Source organism: Heptranchias perlo, chromosome 38, assembly GCF_035084215.1.
Source record: "Heptranchias perlo isolate sHepPer1 chromosome 38, sHepPer1.hap1, whole genome shotgun sequence".
Lineage (NCBI taxonomy): Eukaryota > Metazoa > Chordata > Chondrichthyes > Hexanchiformes > Hexanchidae > Heptranchias > Heptranchias perlo.
In genome coordinates this window covers 16,615,590-16,626,416 of record NC_090362.1, presented here as the reverse complement: position 1 = coordinate 16,626,416, position 10,827 = coordinate 16,615,590, and positions in this window count along the sequence as shown.

Below are 10,827 nucleotides of genomic sequence, written 5' to 3'. Positions count from 1 at the left end.
TGGTGGGTCAACCATAATTGTCTCATTATTCACAGCTCCGGGTTCTGATATGGATGGGTGAAGTGAGCACACCAATGGTGGGGATGGAAAATTGTGTGAAGATGGAATTTAAAGGGACATGGGCAGCTAAAGAGAAGTGGTAAAATGGAGGGCCATTTTTTTTTAATAGAAAGGCATCACAACCTATTGGCAACCTTTGTCAAGGCTAAAGGGGAGGGGACCAAGAGGTGACCCGGCAAAAATGAAGATAAAAAGAAATGCAATCTGCACGAGTTGCCTGGCACCCCCCACCCCCTGTTTCATGGCTGCTGAAGTGCAGCATGAGGCGGTTGCAAAGAGAGTGGCCTTGTTTACCACCCCATGCATTGCAGCACACCCAGAAGGAGTTGGACGTAGCCTTGAGGCTGCAACTGGCCAGTACTGTCAGTGGCTGCGCTATCTTTATGCTGCATGATAACTGCTACTGTCTTAAGACCACATGGCGCAGCTCTGCATCAATCTCTCTGAACACCTGGCCCGTATGAAGACAGTGCCTCGTGGTTGTTGTCAGGTAGATGTGATAATGCCTGCACATATAGTCTATGATTCTATGCTGGTATCTCATAAAATTACATAGAATTTTACAGCACAGAAACAGGCCATTCGGCCCAACTGGTCTATGCCGGTGTTTATGCTCCATACCAGCCTCCTCCCACCTTACTTCATCTCATGCTGTGGAGATGCCGGTGATGGACTGGGGTTGACAATTGTAAACAATTTTACAACACCAAGTTATAGTCCAGCAATTTTATTTTAAATTCACAAGCTTTCGGAGGCTTCCTCCTTCCTCAGGTGAACGTTGTTGGAAATGAAATCCTCGAAATGAAATCGCATTTATAAATCACAGAACAATGCTTGGTGATTACAGACAGTTTTTTCAACTGCCCGTTGCCAAGGCAATCAGTGTGCAGACAGACAGGTGTTACCTGCAAGGTCTCTGAATATACAAATCACCCAAAAAAAACAACAAAAAAAACAGAGATAGAGAGGTAGAAACATAGAAAAGACAGCAACTGACCCGTTATATTAAAAACAGATAACATTTGTTCGCTGGTGGGGTAACGTGTAGCGTGACATGAACCCAAGATCCCGGTTGAGGCCGTCCTCACAGGTGCGGAACTTGGCTATCAATTTCTGCTCGACGATTTTGCGTTGTCGTGTGTCTCGAAGGCCGCCTTGGAGTACGCTTACCCGAAGGTCGGTGGCTGAATGACCTTGACTGCTGAAGTGTTCCCCGACTGGGAGGGAACCCTCCTGTTTGGTGATTGTTGCGCGGTGTCCGTTCATCCGTTGTCGCAGCGTCTGCATGGTCTCGCCAATGTACCATGCTCTGGGGCATCCTTTCCTGCAACGTATGAGGTAGACAACGTTGGCCGAGTCACAGGAGTATGAACCATGCACCTGGTGGGTGGTGTCCTCTCGTGTGATGGTGGTATCTGTGTCGATGATCTGGCATGTCTTGCAGAGGTTACCGTGGCAGGGTTGTGTGGTGTTGTGGACTCTGTTCTCTTGAAAGCTAGGTAATTTGCTGCGAACGATGGTCTGTTTGAGGTTGGGTGGCTGTTTAAAGGCGAGTAGTGGAGGTGTGGGGATGGCCATAGCGAGGTGTTCGTCGTCATTGATGACATGTTGAAGGCTGTGGAGAACATGGCGTAGTTTCTCCGCTCCGGGGAAGTACTGGACGACAAAGGGTACTCTGTTGGTTGCGTCCCGTGTTAGTCTCCTGAGGAGGTCTATGCGATTTTTCGCTGTGGCCCGTCGGAACTGTCGATCGATGAGTCGAGCGTCATATCCCGTTCTTACTAGGGCGTCTTTCAGCGTCTGTAGGTGTCCATCGCGTTCCTCCTCGTCTGAGCAGACCCTGTGTATTCGCAGGGCCTGTCCATAGGGGATGGCCTCTTTGACATGGTTGGGGTGGAAGCTGGAAAAGTGGAGCATCGTGAGGTTGTCCATGGGCTTGCGGTAGTGAGGTGCAAAGACGGGCATATCATCTCATGCTATCAACATATCCTTCTGTTCCATTCTCCCTCATGTACTCATCTAGCTTCCTCTTAAATAATCTATGGTTATTCGCCTCAACCACTCCATGTGGTAGCGAGTTCCACATTCCCACCACTCTCTGAGTAAAGATCCACATTCTCACCACTGTCAGATAATCTCGGGGAGAGCAGTCAATCAGATTTTGCTGAAAGTGCGACATTCTGTGATCAGGTTGCTTCTGAGGAATTATTCAGCATTATGGTTCGTTAGACATTCACAGCACAGAACACCTCTGGTGAAGCTTGAGCTGCCTGGCATCCCTCCCTTGATCCTCCTCTTCGTCCTTCTCCAAAAAGCTAACCTTCTCCCCTTCTCTCCTCCCCTGAAGGCATGGGCTGCTGCTGGGATGTGGTTTCACAGATTCTAGCCGGCTGTCTTTGTGATGTCAGCTTCAGTTACATAGTGTGGCTGAGCTCCTGGCAGATTTTGAGCCTAGCATTGGGAATGCGCCAGAATAGGGTGGGAAATTTTGTATAAGCAGCCCTTAAAGAGCTACATACAAGAGGTGATGGGTAAAATTAAATGGGTGGGGATGCACATGGGGACAAAAATATTGGTAGCTTTTACAAAGGCTTCTAATATTTGCAAAGGCTGTTTGATGAATAAAAATGGCTGGCAAGACCCAGTATCTGGCGCAATAAACGTGGAGGCAGGATACCAGAGTTGTTAGTCAAGCAATGGAGTGGGGCAACACTCGAGCCTCATAATTAATAGTTGGTGAAGTCAGAGAAAGAAAAAGGAAAGACTTGCCTTTCATGAGCTCAGGACGTCCCAAAGCGCTTTACAGCCAATGAAGTACTTTTGAAGTGTAGTCACTGTGGTAATGTAGGAAATGCGGCAGCCAATTTGCGCACAGCAAGCTCCCACAAACAGCAATGTGATAATGACTGGATAATCTGTTTTTAGGTGTTGGTTCAGGGATAAATATTGGCCAGGTCACCGGGGTTAACTCCCCTACCCTTCTTCGAAATAGTGCCATGGGATCTTTTACGTCCACAAGAGAGGGCAAATGGGACCTCAGTTTATCGTCACATCTGAGAAACGGTGCTGAGTGAGGTGATAGCGAGGGGAGCAGCCCTGTTTGTCACTCAAGAGCACCATCCCCATCGGACAGCAGGTCTGGCACAGCTGACCATTACTGGCACTGGCCTGGTCAGCCCTATGGTGCCCTTCCAGTAGATGGCACAGCTCTCTGCTTCCCTGGTGATTCAAAATGTTTGCATGCAAAGCGCCTCTGTCACATCCAGCAGATGTGTACTCCACCTTATATGCAGCTGAGAGGGCACATGAGTCTTTCTCTTGTGAATTCTGACCTGACAACACATAGCATGAAGACTATTGAGCAGGTAAGTGCTGATGGGAGAGGAAAAAAATGGAAAAGTAACCTCAGAATACAGTAATACATCATCAAAAACAGAAAATGTTGAAAACATTCAGCAGGATAGGAAATATCACTAAGATTCTGCCTGGTATGAGGAAATACAAATACAAAGAAAGACGGAAAATGGGGGCCTTTTTCGTTAGAACATAGCAGTCTATGGGGCGATATGATAGAAGCAAACTGTTTCCTGTAGTTGAGGGGTCTGGAACGAGGGGGCCACAGATACACGATTAAATGTAAGAGATTTAGAACAGAGGGCAGGAGAAACTTCCTCACTCAGCGAATTGGGAGGCTGTGGAATTTACTTGCCAGGGTTAGCGTTTGAGGCAGAAACTATGTCAACATTCAAGATTGGATTGGATGGTGAAGGAAAAGGTGATGAAAGGATAAGGGAACAGGGTGAGTAAACGTGATTGAGATTATTTGCTTGTGTGGAGGATAAACACTGAATGGCTTGTTCCCATTTTGTAATTTCTATGGGGCTGATTTTCGGATGGCCGGGTGGGGGCGGGGCTCCGAAAATAGTGGAATCCCAGAGCGGGTTCGGAGCCCGGCTCCAACCCGCTCACTTCCGGGCTCCCCAATGACCCATTTGGGTGCGCGCGCAGCTCCTGCATGCGGGACTCCCACCGGCAATTAAAGCCGGCGGGGTGATAATTTAGATAGTTATTTTGGTAGTTGAGGTACTTGACAGACCTCATTGACTGGAGATTTTGGCAGGGATGCAATTTTGAAGGATCCTCAGCGTGTTTCCCGTGCTGTGGGAAACACTCCCTTTTGGAGCAGACGTGTTTCAGCCAGCAGCTAGTGGGAGATGCAAAGGATTATTTGACAGTTGGGGGGAATACCTCATTTATTGTCACTTCAGACAAAGTTTTGGCTGCAACATCTTTGTCTTTCCACTCAAAATTCTTAATTTATACCCTAAACTCTGCTGTGCAAACTCATTTACCTACTTTGCAGACCCCCTCAAACTCACACCGTCAGGATTGGGGGGCACCATGGCTGCATTCATCACTTCAGCCGAGGAGGAGCAACATCATCAGCCTTGCCAGGCACGACGTCCACCTCCGCCACCTGGAGCTCCACAACAAGTGCTGCGCCACAGGCACCTGCACAACAGCACGGAGGGCAACAACAGAACGGCGTCGCAGGAGGCACTACCCTCGCCATAGGGACAGTTCTGGTCACCCTATTATAGAAAGGATATTATTAAACTAGAAAGAGTGCAGAAAAGATTTACTAGGATGCTACCGGGACTTGATGGTTTGACTTATAGGGAGAGGTTAGATAGACTGGGACTTTTTTCCCTGGAGAGTAGGAGGTTAAGGGGTGATCTTATAGAAGTCTATAAAATAATGAGGGGTATAGATAAGGTAGATAGTCGAAATCTTTTCCCAAAGGTAGGGGAGTCTATAACGAGGGGACATAGATTTAAGGTGAGAGGGGAGAGATACAAAAGGGTCCAGAGGGGCAATTTTTTCACTCAAAGGGTGGTGAGTGTCTGGAACGAGCTGCCAGAGGCAGTAGTAGAGGCGGGTACAATTTTGTCTTTTAAAAAGCATTTGGACAGTTACATGGGTAAGATGGGTATAGAGGGATATGGGCCAAGTGCAGGCAATTGGGACTAGCTTAGTGGTATAAACTGGGCGACATGGACATGTTGGGCCGAAGGGCCTGTTTCCATGTTGTAAACTTCTATGATTCTATAAAGACCGAGGCTCAGCTTCCTGGACCTCTCTGAGGAGCAGTGCATATGGAGGCTCGGAGTCAGTCGCCAGGTAGTCGCAGACATCTGTAGCCTCCTTCTTACCTGCCGCTGTTAAAGTCACCACTGCCCTCAACTTCTTCACCTCCAGATCGTTCGAGGGTGCCACCGGGGACATTGCCAAGATCTCTCAGTCGTCTGCACACAAGTGCATAAGGCAGGTCACCAACGGCTTGTTTCGCAGGGCCTCGCACGATATCAACTTCCCCATGGATGACCTCAGCCAGACGGAGGGGCAGTGGGATTCCATGCTGCAGCTGGCTTCCCACGGGTGCAGGGTGTAATCGACTGCACCCATATAGCAATACGAGCACCTTCACATTAGCCAGGACTGTTCACCAACAGGAAGGGCTATCACTCCATCAACACTCAGCTCATCTGTGACCACCACAAGAGATTCCTTCACGTGTGCGCCAGACTCCCTGGCAGTTGCCAAGATTCCTTCATCCTCCGGGAGTCCAACATCCCGCCCCTCTTCCATGCACCAAACACCCGCAAGGACTGGCTCCTCGGGTCAAGGGATACCCCCTGCACACGTGGCTCATGACACCTCTGAGGAACCCCACCACCGAGCAACAGCATCGATATAACGACAGCTACATCGCTACCAGGTCTACAATTTAGCATGGTATAGGGCTGCTCAAGATGCGCTTCAGGTGCCTTGATCAATATGCACCAGACAGAGTGGGACGCATTATAGTCGTCTGTTGTGCCCTGCACAACATGGCACTACAGAGAGGGGTGCCGCTGGAGGAGGCCCCATCCACATCTGCCACTCATATTGAGGAGGAGGAGCAACCCACGGGCAGAACAGCGGCTCACCTGGCTGCTCGTGAGGCCAGGGAGTCACTGATATGTGAACGGTTCTCCTAACATCAGACAGTGTGAGGAGTCCAGTCCTCACCACCTGGACAGAGGAGCAGCCACACCAGCCCCCTCCACCGCCCCCTGCACAAAATAGTCGTGCAACTACACATACACCCACTGGGTGGCATCAAGTATGGGTGTTCATGGTGAACCTCATGAAAGGGACTTATTACACAAGCCAGTCAAGAATGGCCAAGTCGTGGCAGTAGTGGTGACAATAATAATATTTAATGTGAGTTGAACAAAAATCAAATATAAATAAAAAAAACATGAGAAACCGTCAAACACCCTGGTGCATCCCCTTTGTGCTCACAAAACCTTTGCCTTACGCTTCTGACTACTCCTACGTGGTGCTTCCTCTGTGGCTGCAGCAGAGTGGCAGGTTGCTCTTGTTCATGCCCTGACCAATTAGATGCTTTAGGCCTATGCCCTCTGGGTTTCGGTGCCTGTGAGGGCCCCTCCAAGGACTGCTCCACCTGCACCTGTGCAGGGGCAGACTCGACCACCTGGAGAGGAGGCAGCATTGCGGGTACTGTTTGAGAGGGGGGCAACAGGTGAGACGTGGGAGCACTTTGAGTCCCCTTTCGCCATCATCGCTCTCCTGGGCCAGGTCCACATCACTCCTACCACCCTGCTGGACGACAGTTTGGAGGACATGTGTGAAGCCTTGTAAGGCCAGTGCTGGTGTATCTGCCTACCTGTTTAAGGTGGCAGAAAGTTGCTCACCCTGATTCTGAAGGGCCGTTGTCAGGGCCTCAATGGACTCATTGGTGAGCTGCGCTTGAAGCTCGATGGAGGCTAGCCTTCCCTCCATCGCAGACATTCCCGCACTTACCCGCGACACTATCTCAGAGATGCCCTCACGTCCCTGTGACAGTATCTCAGAGATCCCCTCCTGTACCTGTGCCACCATTCCACTCATGCAGGAGTTGGACTCCTCCATCCTCTGCGCGATTGTGGAGAGTGCGCGTGGCACCTGTTCCAGCACCTCGCAAATGTGCTGCTGCCCCTCGATCATTCTCCTTTCAAAGGATGGCCCCAAGGATTCAGCATCTGTGTTCAGCTGAGCAGAGCCTGGAAAAGAGTGCTCCCATGGCCCCGGCTCTCCACGGCTGCCCCTGCCACCAGTGTCTGCTCGTGCTCACGTGTGGTGACTCACCATGTGCAACCCCAACTAACTGAGGACGGGGACCCACCGAGGTGTGTGTATCTGCGCTGGTGGATGGCTGGCTCAGATGTGACGGTGCCCCCTCAGAGGCCGGCAGATCCTCTGAGGAATCGTCCTCTGCTGTCACAGTAGTCACTGAAGGCCCTGTAAGAGAACAGAAGGCAATATTAAGCATGATGACATATGTTGAGGTGCTGAAGATGGCAAGGCATGTTAACATCATTTGCTATTGAGAGTGCTGAATGTTAAAGTTCCGTCACCAGCCGTTTGTCGGGTGGCAGTCTCGGGGTCCCCGATGGACAGGTACTCGAGGGTGCGACTCGCTTCAAGAGCCTCCTGCTCCGCGTCAGTGAGGTCGACCTGATGCTGCGGCCCCGCTTCGGTCTTCGCCCTCTCCCATGCATTCTGGGCTCTCCTCCTATAAGGGGAGAAAGTAGAGAGGTGTGAGTGAGGGATGGTGACGTGGCCAACCGCTGAATGCATTGGTTTGAGTGAGGCTGACCATGATGAGTATGAGACAGAGCCATGACATTGTATGAGGATTGGGTTGAGTGGTAGTGGTGGGATGAGTACTGGGGAGGTGAGGAATTGCAGGTAAGTTGAGGATGAGCTTTGAGTGGGTGTGAGGAGTGATGTGATAGAGTAGTGTTGGCAGTGCAGAAGGAGTTGTGGGGTGGGGGCGGTGATGTGGAACACGGAGTGTAGGAGAATGAGTAGGTGTGCTCACTTTGGCTGACCTAGTTAGGACATTGAAGCGCTTTCTGCACTGTATCCAGGTGCGGGAGACGTTGCTGCTGGCCTCTGCCACCGAGAGGCACGCCTTCTTGGTGGCAGAGGCAGGTCACTTCCTCCCGTCCGCCAGGTAGAAGATCTCCCTCTCCTCCTCACCCCAACCAGTAGGACCTGGAGTGAGGCATCATTAAACCTGGGGCAGCCTTTCCCCTGGGCTGCTGTATGGTGCTGTGTGGTTGTTTGCTGCAGGAGCAGCTATTGGAAGACTGCCCCTTTAAATTGGTATCCTCCAGCTGACAGCCTGTGATGTGGGTGCACAGTCCACCGCTGCGCAGGTTGACAACAGGAAACCCGGAAGCCGCGTTAAGTGGCTTCAATTTACCTGCGATTGTGTGGCAAATGGACAGATATTACTGGCCGGGTTACCCACGCACCCAGTCGCCTCCTCCTGCTGCCATCCCGCCTCCCTGGTAATATCGGGGCCAATGTATCAATTGTCCTGAGCAATGTCAAAAGCTAAGATGATTTGAGCAGAAGGAAGACAATGTCTATTGTCTCCTCTGCCATATACCCTCTTCTCCCTCCCTACACACAGAATCCTGAACCATATGTGAAGTTACTTTATTTTTTAGTTGCTATGAAGTGGATATATTTGCCTTTTCCTCCCACTAAGTAAATAGTCCTGTCACTGTGTCAAAACAATGCCCTGAAGATGACAGCTGGTGATATCAGCAGACCAGGGCCTGTTGGTTTCATTTGACATTCTTCTGTCTGCTATTTTAACAGAGACATTAACCTGTTCATTTTAAAGGAGTTTACGTCTCCATTAAAACAGCAGACAGAGTGATGTCAAATGAACAAGCTAAGCATTCATCCACTAATGTATCACATTCATAGAATCTTACAGCACAGAAGGAGGCCATTTGGCCCATCGTGCCTTTGCCCGCTCTTTGAAAGAGCTATCCAATTAGTCCCACTCCCCCTGCTCTTTCCCTTTCAAGTATATATCCAATTCCCTGCTGAAAGTTAAGATTGAATCTGCTTCCAACACCCTTTTAGGGAGTGCATTCCAGATCATCATAACTCGCCGCATTTTAAAAAAATTCTCCTCATCTCAGCCCCTGGTTCTTTTACCTATTAAGCATCATTATAATTTCAAAATCGGTAGTCAGCTCCTTGTTTTCATTAGGAACATTTCCCATAGTTTTGTGAAGGAAAAAAATCCCAAGAAAATAAAAGATATTTTAAATCGTATGACATCACAATGCTAAAGCGACATCACAAAGCAATTAATTTTTGAGGTGTATTAAATACAACCATTTAACTGCAAATGCTGGATATTCTGACACAAAAAATGCTGGAAATACACAGCATGTCAGACAGCATTTATAATGAGAGAAAACGTTAACATTTTGGACACAACTGGAAAATGAAAGATGAACGGGCGTATTAGAATTCGAATAAAGTGGAGGAGGAGTTGAGAAAATAAACAGATACTCCAATCACAGGAAGTTAAGGGGTTGAATGACCTGCGACATAGCTTAAAAGAAAAGCAGGAGATTGTTAGATGACATAAAAGATTATCTCAGGCAGGTTCACATTAAAGAATCGACGTCAGGGATGCAGCTATCCTCCCCCTACACTGCCAGAGTTCTGACAAAGGGTCTACAGCAAGAACATCAACCCACCTCCCCCAGGAGGACTGCAAACAGGCCCATATCTCCACTATGCATTTTTGCAGGTGAGAGCACCATAGCAGAATATTGGTCCCTGATTCTGGCCACCATCCTGAAACAGTTGACGCCTCGAGGTGTGAAGATTGACCTGGTCATGTTATGAAGTGAACACATTGATCGTTGACGTGACTTTCTCATGTCAGAGTACCATTGGTGCATCTTGTTGGCGGCCCAGACAGTGAGCTTGCATCCCAACAAGCCAACAGCAAGGGTTAATTCTACGCGACAGAAACAAATATTTGAGAAAGCATTTCTGCTTGCCTGGCATTCCTTCCCCAATTCTCTCCTTTGTTCACTCTCATATATTTTTTTATTTTATTTTACTTTTACTCCATTATTTTAATAAAATCTATGTTAAAATTCCTACCACCTTTTTTTTCTCCAGAAAAATCCTTTAAATATGTTTACTTGTGTTATTTCTTCTGCCTCCTTAATCTCACTGTCCATTTTGGAGGTGGGTCCCACATTGGAAACGATAGTCTATCTCTTTCTGTAGGGACGCAACCCCACTTACCTAAGCCCAAAGTGCTTAAGTACAGGTGGGCACAAGCTAAGATGTGAGCATTTAATAGATTTTTAAATACTCAGACACCTCACTATTGAAAGGCAAATTATTTTGTCTTTGATGCAGGAACTGTAAACATAATATAAATTCTAAGTGAAGTTGAAAAGTGAAGGAAGAAAATCCAGAAAATTTAGTGGAATATGACTAATAAGCAATGGCAAACTCCGTTTTAAGTTATTCTACAGTGCAGTCGCACTACAAGTTTAGGGTTGAAGAAACCAATTTGGGCTTTGTACTGTGCTAATTGTACTCCAATTGGCAGGATGTGACTAGTGGTATCCCCCAGGGATCTGTACTGGGGCCTCAGCTTTTCATTATATTTATCAATGACTTAGATGAAGGAATAGAGAGCCATATATCCAAGTTTGCTGACGACATTAAGTACAGTTGGGCACAGTAAGTAGTGTAGATGGGAGCAGAAAGTTGCAAAGGGACATTGATAGATTAATTGAGTGGGCAAAATTCTTGCACATCTACGATGAAGAACAGCCATGATCTAATTGACTGTCAGAACAGGCTCAAAGAGCTACT